The sequence below is a fragment of the Andrographis paniculata genome, unplaced genomic scaffold, assembly GCF_009805555.1.
Source record: "Andrographis paniculata isolate CXL003 unplaced genomic scaffold, ASM980555v1 Contig46END, whole genome shotgun sequence".
NCBI lineage: Eukaryota > Viridiplantae > Streptophyta > Magnoliopsida > Lamiales > Acanthaceae > Andrographis > Andrographis paniculata.
This window is the reverse complement of record NW_026137580.1, coordinates 4,335,676-4,346,833: the sequence shown is the minus strand read 5'-3', so window position 1 is coordinate 4,346,833 and position 11,158 is coordinate 4,335,676. Positions and strand designations below refer to the sequence as shown.

General features: G+C 33.1%; 1 non-coding gene across 1 annotated transcript; it reads left to right on the top strand.

Annotated features, from left to right (window-relative positions):
• Positions 1–4,744: 4,744 nt before the first annotated feature.
• Positions 4,745–4,851, top strand: LOC127252737 (small nucleolar RNA R71). The gene has a single exon (XR_007839130.1). It is a non-coding gene; the product is annotated as a small nucleolar RNA R71 (small nucleolar RNA).
• The last annotated feature ends 6,307 nt before the right edge of the window (positions 4,852–11,158 follow it).

Here is an 11,158-nt window from a genome sequence, read left to right as displayed (position 1 = left end):
GATGAATCATCCATGCACTTCATTAAATGGGTAAGGAAAAAAAAGAATTTAGTGCTCCACAATTATTTATGATTCTAAACTTACCGACTTAGGGGCTAGAAAAATTAATATACAGTTACAAGAACTAATTAATTGCCCACAAAATAACCCATCTCACCTAGCTGGAATCGAAAGCCAATACGACAGATACCCTATTTAGAGATAAAGATAGTATAACCAATAAAAGAAAGTTTGATGAGGTGGCGGCATAAAACCCGAGAAAACAACATGTTAGTAGGATCCAAAGAAACTTTACTCAATAAGTCCAAGGGTGATGGAATATTTGATATGCTCCTGAACAATGGCCAAATCAATATTATGAAAGGCCAAAGGGCGGCTACAAAAAGAGAGGTTGAAGGTTGGCACTATTGAAAATGGCTTAAGTCCTCCATTCACAAACACAACACATCATGCTCACTTCAACGAACAGATGAAAAAGGAAATTAAAGTTGATCTTCAAAAGTATGTCACCATAATAGTAGAAAACCAATAACCCATTTCACCCTTTACCATAACCACTACATTAACTAAATTTACTAAACAAGTAGAACAAGAAGATGAAAGCAGCAAAAATAATGGCCACTCATGTCTTAAGATTATTAAATCCAAATTACTTTGAAGAAGTATTTCTTTGAAAAAAAGAAAGTTTAAAACAACCATCAAAGGTCTATGAAGGTGGTCATTTTTTATATGTAGATGACCCATATGTTTAGGATGATTAGGATCCCAATAGTCACACATTGCATGTAAGAAAGAGACAATGTGGTGAAAAGTATTTTCCGGCATCTAGGCAAGTAACACCTAGAAATTTCAAATCATACCAAGGGAGGACAGATGAGAATGACATATATTAGATTGAGGTGAAAAGTATTTTCCTGCATCATGCGCAACGACATTGCGTAAGAGAGGCATCAAACAATAACAAGGAGAGACGTTACGTAAATATCTGGAGAGGTTCAATAAGCTTTTTGTGCGATGCCTGCAACATCAAATTACAGATCAACTGTTGCTCCAATATTTTTATGAAGGACTGGGACCGGAACAACATTGATGCCGCTAGCCAAGGAGAATTATCGGATAAAACCTCAAATGCTGCGTGGGATTTGACTGTGAGGATGACAGAGAATTCACTACAATTTGGAATCATAAGAGTCGAATATTCAGAAGGTAACATTTCTCTTTGACAAAAAATTTCCGAACTTACAAATTTTGCTCATCAATTGGTTGTAGGAAAGACGTGCCATGTGAATGAGTGTGGCATTTGTACGAGCCGGAGCATGCCACCGATGCATGCCCTGCCTTGCATGAGTAAAGTTATGCCGATGTGAATGTAGCCAATTTTGGTCCACCGAGGCAACTGCAATATGACCCTTATTCAAACACCTACAACCCATGTTGGAAGGATCATCCGAATCTCAGGTATGAGAATCTGCAACATCAAGGGTTCCGACCGCAAGCAGTTCCACATCAATTCTTCCAGCCACCACTGCCACCACCACCAAACCAATCTATCACGGCACTAGAGGAAATGATGAAGACCATTTTAGCTAACACGGCTCGATTCCAACAAGATACGAGGGTGAGCATTCAAAACCTTGAATCTCGCATGGAGCAAATAGTGGCGGATCTTCTCCATGTCATGGAAAGGGAGACGGGGAAATGGCCATCACAACCGGAAAAGATTCAAAGATGTTAGCGCCATGACTTTACAAACTGGAAAGGCTGTGGGAGCTCTGGAACCAATCATTCCAAAGGACAAAGACGAGAGCACCATCGAGACGGAAATCTAGAAGGAAGATGAAAGGAAAAACGAGGTAATTGATGAAACAATCACTAAATTGACTACTAATCTTGCCATTTCCTTCCAGGTTGGCAAAGCCGAAAAATTTAAAAATAGAGAATAAAGTTTTGAAGATATTTTGAAAGGTCGAGTTGAATATACCATTGTTGGACTCAATCCACCAAATTCCTAAATACGCGAAGTTCTTAAAGGAATTTTGCACCAACAAGCGGAAGTTAAAGGGTGATGAATGCATCATTGCAAATGAGAATGTGTCGGCACTACTCCAAAGAAAGATTCATCCGAAGTGTGAGGACCCAAGTATGTTCACAATCCCATGTAAAATAGGGAAATTAGAAGTCAAGTGTGCTAAGTTAGATTTAAGTGTGGCAATTAATGTCATGCCAAAATCAATTTATAATTGATTGAATCTTGCACCACTAAAGAAAACTAAGATTATTATTAAACTTGCTAATATGACGCATGCATATCCCGAACGACTTATGTCCTTGTCCAAGTTAATGATTTAATTTTTTCGGTTGACTTCTATGTTAGGGAAATGCATGATAAACATTCACTCAACACATCACCACTACTCTTAAGGAGACCTTTTATGTGTACAGTGGGTACTAAGATTGATGTAAAGCATGGTAGTTTAAGGGTGGAATTTGGCGGGGAAAGAATTAAACTTAAAATTTTTTATGCAATTGAACATCCCCAAATTCTCATTCTCTTTTCTCGTTAGATTTCATTGACTTTGAAGTACATGATGTTTTTGAGGTGTGAGGTAAGGATGCGCTAGAAGTGGTTTTACACAGGTATTCTCATGCTCCTTTATTCTTTGCCGTGACTAATACACGTTTGTTGCCTTCAATTGTTTAGAATTTAAGCCGTTGCTGAATCATTTGAAATATGCACATTTGAAAGATGGTTAGATACTACTAGTGATCATTTCATGCACAATGATGAAAGCCAAGAGGAACAAGTTGAAGAGCTATGCAAAATATTACATGTGGAATGACTAATTCAAAGATAAAGAAGAAGTTTGTTCGAGTGGCTCTTGAGCACCCTTCTTTCTTAATTCTTAATAAATAATGTTTAACAAAACACGTTAAAGAAAGCCGTTATTTGGAGGCACTCAATTTTTTTTTCATGTTTTCATTTTCTTTGATTTTTGTTTGTTTGGTTTGTTTAATTTGTAGATGATGGTGATCTCAGCATGTCCGAGACTACATTTTGAGTACTTAAGAATGACATTCCAGTAGGTGGCCTGACGTTAGGCATGCCCATCCTGGCCTTTCAATATACCCATGCCAGTTGAATTTATCAGAGTTTTTGAAAATCTTGCGCACCATCCCGCCCTCCCCTCCCCCCGATAGGTGAAGTAAATTGTCCCTTTACATTTTTTATTTTTCACAATGTCTTTTCATTGAGGACAATGTGCATAGTGGGTGTGGGTGCAAAATATCCATTGTTTGCCCAATTGGATGACTAAGTCGTGTGCTAAAGACTTGTGTGTATTTGTTTTCAATATGACATGTTTTCATTCGATGAATTTCCGATTAAGTAGACAATTAATATGCCGAGCATGACATGTTTTACCTTATGTGAGACTTGAGCCTAATAGAGCATTTATTTTAAATGTTATATATTTTTTATGTCTGATGTTGCCCTAGACTTGGTTTTCTAGAACTTGCGTAGAGATGCATGTCGAATTTGATTTCCTAGGAGTCTATGTGATTAATATGATAAGGACATTAGAGAATGAACCATTTGGCCTAATATACTTCCTACCTAAACATTAATCAATTTCTGAGACTCATGGAGCTTGAATATCTGATTTTATTGTTAAATAATCAGCATATTAACCTTTTTCTCTAAAGACAAAATCTTTTTTGAACTTATAGTCAAATGAAAATGTTTGAGCTCATATCATTTTAAGGGCTCTAAGGGAATGGGAAGTTATGCCTATTTTTTGTTGTTTATTACTTATGAGATAGAGGAAAAACGGGAGGGGGGTTGAGAAGAGGTACGTGCACCAGTATTCATCGGTAGGATTAGTGCACAACTACCAAATTCAGTTGTTTCGAGCAATAAATTTGATAAAATTGAATTTTCATTCACTGGATTAGAGGTGATTCACACTTTTTTCACGAGCAAGGAATGAATCATACTTATTTAAACAATCATTATCATGCGGATATGGTTCATTAGGCCTGATTTTACCAAATTTCTTGAATTTCTCCCCAATCTCAGAAGCAACCATTGTAGATGGAACATTCGTACATACACGGACTTGTACTCAATTGAAATAAACAAATCAAAGGGGATTGTCCCAAATTGAAGAATGGTGATGAAATAAATCACACAATTCATGCACTTTGAACACCGAATAGAAAATTTATCTCTTTGTCCTCTACTGCAGATATAGGTTCTATTGGCTTACCTCTATACCTTTCAATTTGGTTTGATGATGCAATTTATAGTGGGGTAGGGATTTCAATTGTTGGCTGCGTCTACGATATAGTGGGCTTGTCGACTGGTGATTGAGAGATTGCTGGAGCAGACCATGCTTTGGAAACCTGCAACTTTTGAAAGTAATAACCTCATGTCAGTTTCATAGAGTGATCAATGATATGTGACAATTGGAGTTATTATTTATTATAGAAGCGTAAGTATGTTTTTGCGGCTCAGCTACATATTCTTCATTAGGGGAAGAAAACTTGTCATGTTTTGGGTCACTATTGTTCCCACTTTTTGGTCTAGTGTCCCTCAAACTATATTGTGTATTCTCAGCCCTCTAATAAATATATGTTTGTGTTGGTGACTTATTCACCGGTGCTCCACAATTTGCGGCATCAATAATGCTATTGTCCATCAATGAAAATCATCATAAAAGTATCAAGGATCAATAATTGTGGAGGAATTCGATATTTTGGACATTTTTTAATAAATCTGTTAAATCACTCTCAGCGTTCATAGAGTTTTTCACCTGATTCTTGTTTAATGTCACATATATCTTTCCTCAAAATTGTAGATCCGGAAGCTTGGAAATACTTTTCCAAGAATTTCTTCATATTATTCCATAGGTCAATGCTTCTTGCTGGAAGGTGATAAAGTCAGTCCTTTGCAACATCATGAGTGAAAAATAGGAAGCCCTTGTGCCGTTTTGTCCAGAATACAATACGTCATGTTTGTTTAATTAATTAATTAATCAAATTTAAGTTTAATAATTAATTTATATATATATATGCGTCGCTGCCGCCGCACTAGACAAGATGCCACTGGTGCCGCCACCTGCCGGAGAAGAAGAAAAGAAAAAGGACGTAGTAGGTGGAGAAGGAAGAGAATGAGATAATACAGCGGGAGGAGGAGGAATTAATGAAGAAATAAATCAATGAAGAAAATTAATGATGGGTGGTAGGTGGTGGGTGTTTGAAGAGTTTTTTTTAGGACTTTATTATATTTTTAATATTTTTTTTAAAAAAAGAACTAATATTTGAATTTTTTAAAAATTGGAAATTGTATTTTAAGCGGGAATTTATATTTGAATTTTTTTGTAGTTTTTGAAGTTTTGAATTTTTTAAAATAAATGTTTTAATATTGAAATTTTTCAAAATTAGGGTAGGGTAGTTTTGGCAGAAAATTTTCTATTTGAATTTTTTTAGGGTTTTTTAAGTTTCGAATTTTATTATAAAGAAAAAAATTAAATATTGAAAATTTCAAAATTAGGGTACGGTAGTTTCGGTGGGAAAGTTTATATTTGAATTTTTTTCGGGTTTTTTAAGTTTCAAATTTTATTTTAAAGACAAAATTTTAATATCGAAATATTTTAAAATTAGGGTACGGTAGTTCGGTGGGAAATTTTATATTTGAATTCTTTTAGGATTTTTAAAATTTTGAAATTTATTTTATAGATAAACTTTTAATACTTAAATTTTTTAAAATTAGCGTACAGTAGTTTAGGCGGGAAATTTTATGTTTGAATTTTTTGAGGGGTTTTTTTTATGTTTTGATTATTTTTTTCAAAGAAAAAATTTTAATATTTTGAAACTATTTAAAATAAAATTGATACTTTAGTGAATAAAAGAGACTAAAATTGTATTTTACCTGTAATTTAATTACTTATTAAATTATTATTTAAATTATTTTTATAATGTAACAATTTATAAATTATTATTCATATATTTTTACACAATAAATAAATTATAAGCATATATCTAAATAAAATCAAAATAAAATTATTAATTAAAATCAAAATAAAAATTAATTTATTTGTTGGGGGGGAACTAATTACAATAGGTTTAGAAGTTCGGAGACTAATAAAAGTTCGATATTTCCAGGACTATATACAATAGGTTCAGAATTTTCGAGACTATAAAAGTCTCAAAATTTCCGAAACTAATCAAATTAGGTCCGGAAGTTCCGACACTAAAAGTTTCAGAATTTTTGAGACTAATCAAAATAGGTTCGGAAGTTCTGAGACTAAAAGTCTCGGAATTTTCGAACTTAATCAAAATAGGTTCAAAATTTTCGAGACCATTCATTGTAATAAATTATATATTTAATATAGCTTCAGAAATTCCAAAACTATTTTGCATACTCTCTTAAATTCTGAGGCAAACAAAATTAATCGATTTAATATTTATTATATATGTGTTTTTATAGTTTCGGAATTGATTCCAAACTAATTTCGAGGCAAAAAGGGAATATTATGGTAGTGCAATGATTATTACTATTTTTATATATCAACAAATCATCCAAAATCCGTTACCACCGGCACTGTATTGCAATCTATGTATGGTCTTATTTCGGTAACTTTTATTTTGAAATTTCATAAATATTTATTTATTTGTTGTGTTTAATATTTATTGCAATATGTAATGAACAAAATTAATATTTATTGATTTGAAAGTTATAGATTTATAATTTTTTTTTGTACCATATCTAGCATTTATTTCAAATATATATTTTTTTTAGTCATTCTAAATAACTTAAAAATTTTAAATATATAATTTTTATTTTATTAACATATCTTTTTGGTAAATTTTATAGGTTAAAGACACTTTTAACTTTATTACTATTATTATTTATTCTAAAAGCATGCTCTTATAACAATATATCTCATCATAAAAGCAAACTATTTTTTCTTTTACTTTAACTTTTGGATTCTACTTTTATGTTTCTTAAAGACAATCCGAATAGACTCGTAATAGACGTAATATTGCTCGCATGTTGATGGTTTCCTCTTGCTACCGTTTGTCACCCCTCGTGTCCCTTTTTTTTCTTTTCGGATTTTACTATAGCTCTAATGGGCTTTGAGGCCCATTGCTTAATAAATAAAAATTTTAGTGAATTGATTTTAATGCTTTGGTATTAAACATTTAATGACACCCACTATTTAATCTAACTTTTTCAGGTAACATTCATTTATGATATGTGTCATATAAAATCTAATTATTCACTTTATAATTTCACAAACAATAAATATGAAACAAAAAGAAATAATATTATTTATTATTTCTAGTAAAAATTAGTAAAATAGAGAGTGTGAACACATCAATACTATTCTCGCAAAACCGGCCTATTGGAAATAGAAACTAGTCACATTTCAGATTCATCCATCTATTCTCTCTCTTGCGGATGGCACAACCTATGTGTTAGTGGAGAAACCATGGCCAGGGGACCCCACGGAAAAGCAACAAAAACCTGAGATCTAATTTAAGTTTTTTAAAAAATCAGTCTATTTCCGCAACCAGGGTAGCTTAGATTCTCTATTTCAAATTTAAGTACTCTTTGCGGTTTTAAGTTTGTTTTACATTTGGGTACAATCAATTACACTCAATTTTTTGTTTTCATAATTATTATTATTGACAATTACAATATTTGTGTATACAGGGATAAAACTAGGCTTATCAATCACTTAATTAATAAATGTGTGTTTTGTTCAAATTGTCTTTGAGGGGGGAAAGGAAGCCGAAGAAAAGTCCTCCCAATTGGTAAATTTTTGAAATGGTGAAAATAACTATAAAAATTTTCATTTAAATTATAAATAAATGTTAATATTTTATGTAAAATCGAGTTATATATGTTCACGTAATCCTTATTTTTATTTTTATATCTTCATTCCACTTTAATGTTTTCTCACAGTCTAGTCTACTACCTTGATATTATTTAGATTTTTATTTACAACTATCTATGATACCAGCTACTTTATACTTTAGTTTTGTAGATGAAAATTCAAAACTTATTATGCAATTTTGTTCTTATTCATCTTATTTTCTTCACTTATTACTTAAGAATAAAAATGTAACCTCATCTTATTTTTACACCCCTCACATCTCTAGCCAAACAAAATAAATAAATAGAAATAAAAAAATACTATTTTTTTCTCCCTTCTCTGCTTTTCAATGTGAATCAAACAATAACTATTATTCTCTTCGACTAAAATTATGTCATTATTTTTTTATGTAACAGAAATTTGCTACAAAAAATAACATGCAGCTAATTTGCTTCAATATTATTCATGAAAAAAATTCATAACAAATTTTGCTACGAAAATAGTTATGAATAAACATATTTTTATTTTTTTATTATATTTTGTGGCAAATTATGTAACAGTTTTGACATATAATTATTTTATAGCAAAATTTTGTAGCTATATCAATGTTTTCTTGTAGTGGTCTACGATCCTATGAGAAGCACTTGGAGAGTCTTCAACGAGGATGACTACTCCGAAGGGAAGGAATAAATGGTTCATGGCTGAGCACAACGGAATCTTTATTGTTTGGATGTCCTTTTTTAGTCGACCGATTGTTTATAAGTTAGATCTAAAACTGACTTCTATTGGCTGGACGTGACAAGTTTAGAAGGACTAACATTTTTCGCCAGCCCGACAGGTTCATACGTCAAAGATAACATGCCGCGATGGATGAGAGACTACATTTTTTTTGTGGAACCTAATTACGGAAAGAAGAATATTATGTGCTATTCTCTACTGCATGAAAGATACTATCCGAAGTGTTTTAGTCCCCCTGACGAGTTGCATGAAGCCGTTTGGATAGATACACTGTAAGATCATTGTGTTTCGGAGGTATCTTCGTAGCTAACCGGTAATGCATTGTAATGTAATTTTGTTGGATCATGTTCATGTTTTGCACTGATTCATTGTTGGAAAGGATTGTAACTTCATTTTTATTGTTCGTGGTCGATCTACTGATGATCCGATTATAGAATTGAACCTTAGCTTGGCTAAGGGTATGTCCACTGCTTAATTAACAGAAATTTTGGTTTTAAGGGAGACAAGAGTTTAATTACCAGCACATGACTATCAATACTATACTATAATATTTGTATGAAATATTCCATATAAGTTAATTGCATTTTGATCGATGTGTTGGCAAACAAATATTTACGAAACCCATTATGTGATTTGTTGTGAGGTTCAAGTTGAAATTAAGAGATCCTGAACATGAACATCTACCTGTTGGAATTGGTATAATTCAAACAACAATTGCAAAGGAAAAATAGAATCGAAAGGTTTTTCTTATTATGCTGTACAATGTACTATCACCCAAAGAAAATACAAATACCAAAGAACAGAGGAAAAACTGACACCTTTACAAACCGACACAATTTAGAAACTACTGAATAACAAAATAATAATAATAATAATAATAAAAATAATAATAATAATAATAAATACTTTGAATCAGGATAAATAATTTTCAACACTCCCCTTTGATTCAAAGTTGCTAACATAGAGACGTGTGCAAAGTTCTTCGAATCTTGCAACAGGCAATGGTTTTGTGAATATATAGGCAAGTTGGGCTGATGTGTTGCACAATATAAGATGCACACTTGCTGCAGTTACCAAATCACTAATGAAGTGAGGCTTTATTTTCGGGAGGTACTTTTCCTATCATCGAGAAATCCTGCCCAATCACTATCGGGGAATCCTTCAAGAATGAAATCCTTACTCTGTGTATACCAATCCCATAGTCTCGTGTACCAGCAAGATAACGTAAGATCCGTTTTGCTGCACCCTAGTGTTGTTTGCTTGGACTATGCATAAATCTGGAAAGTAATCCAACTGGAAATGCAATGTCAGGTCGCGTGTGGGTTAAATAAATTAACCTTCCTACCAAGCTCCAGAATTTGCTTGCATTTGCCAAACCAGTGCCGTCATCACTACTCAATTTTTCATTTGGATTCATTGGAGTAGACGCAGCTAGACATTGGTCCATGTCAAGTAGCTTGAGCACATCAGACAAATATTTTCTTTGAGAAACAAACAGACCTTCTGGAACTTGCTTGATTTCCAACCTGAGAAAAAAAATGTAATTTTCCCAAACCAGTCATCTTAAAATGATTCATCATAATTCTTTTGAATTCATCACCTGTATATATAATATCATCAACAAAAATGCTGATGATGACAATTTTCCCCAGACTTTCTTTCTTTATATACAACGTCGGTTCACTCAAACTCCTTTAAAATCCACTTGATTGGAGAAATTCATCAATCTTATTGTACCAAGCTCTCCGCTCTTGCTTGAGTTCATAAAGAGCTTTGTTCAAGCGATAGACTTTATCTTTCTCCGCCTGCACAATAAATCCTTCAGGCTGTTGTACATAAACTTCTTCTTTTAGATCTCCGTTGGAAAGGAAGATTTTATGTCAAATTGATATATCACCCCCTGATGGTGAGCACCCAAGGAAAGAAGAACCCGTATTGTATCAAATCTCGCCACAAGAGCAAATGTTTCATCAAAATCAATGCCCTGCTCTTGTGTAAATCCTCTCGCCTCTAGTCTTGCCTTGTGCTTCTGCACACTACCATCAAAATGATATTTAGTCTTGAATAGACATTTCAAGCTGATTGATTTTTTTCCAATTGGAAAATTTACCAATTCCCATGTCCGATTTCTCTCAATGGCCATTACTTCTTCTTCCATTGCCTTTTTCCAAACTTCATTATGCAAGGCTTCCTCTACGGTAGTAGGTTCTCCAACAAAGAGTGCAAAACGTGGGTGCATATATATCATTAAGAGACCTTTGTTTGTTTTCCAGGAAAAAAGGTGATGAGGAATCGGATGATGAAGGAGTAGAAGAGGGGTACACTGTTGGACCTGTCGTTTCTGCTACAGTTGTTGTCAGTGATGCTGGCGCTGTTGTTGGATCTGCTGTTGCTACTGAGATTACATGATTTTCTTGAACTATAAATTTCTCATTTTCCTTATTGTTGTTGGATAGCTCTATCTCAGCCTCTGAACGTAAACTTTTGGCTTTGATTTTTCTACCGTTAAATCCCCAAGTTCGTTTTTCATCGAACTTAAC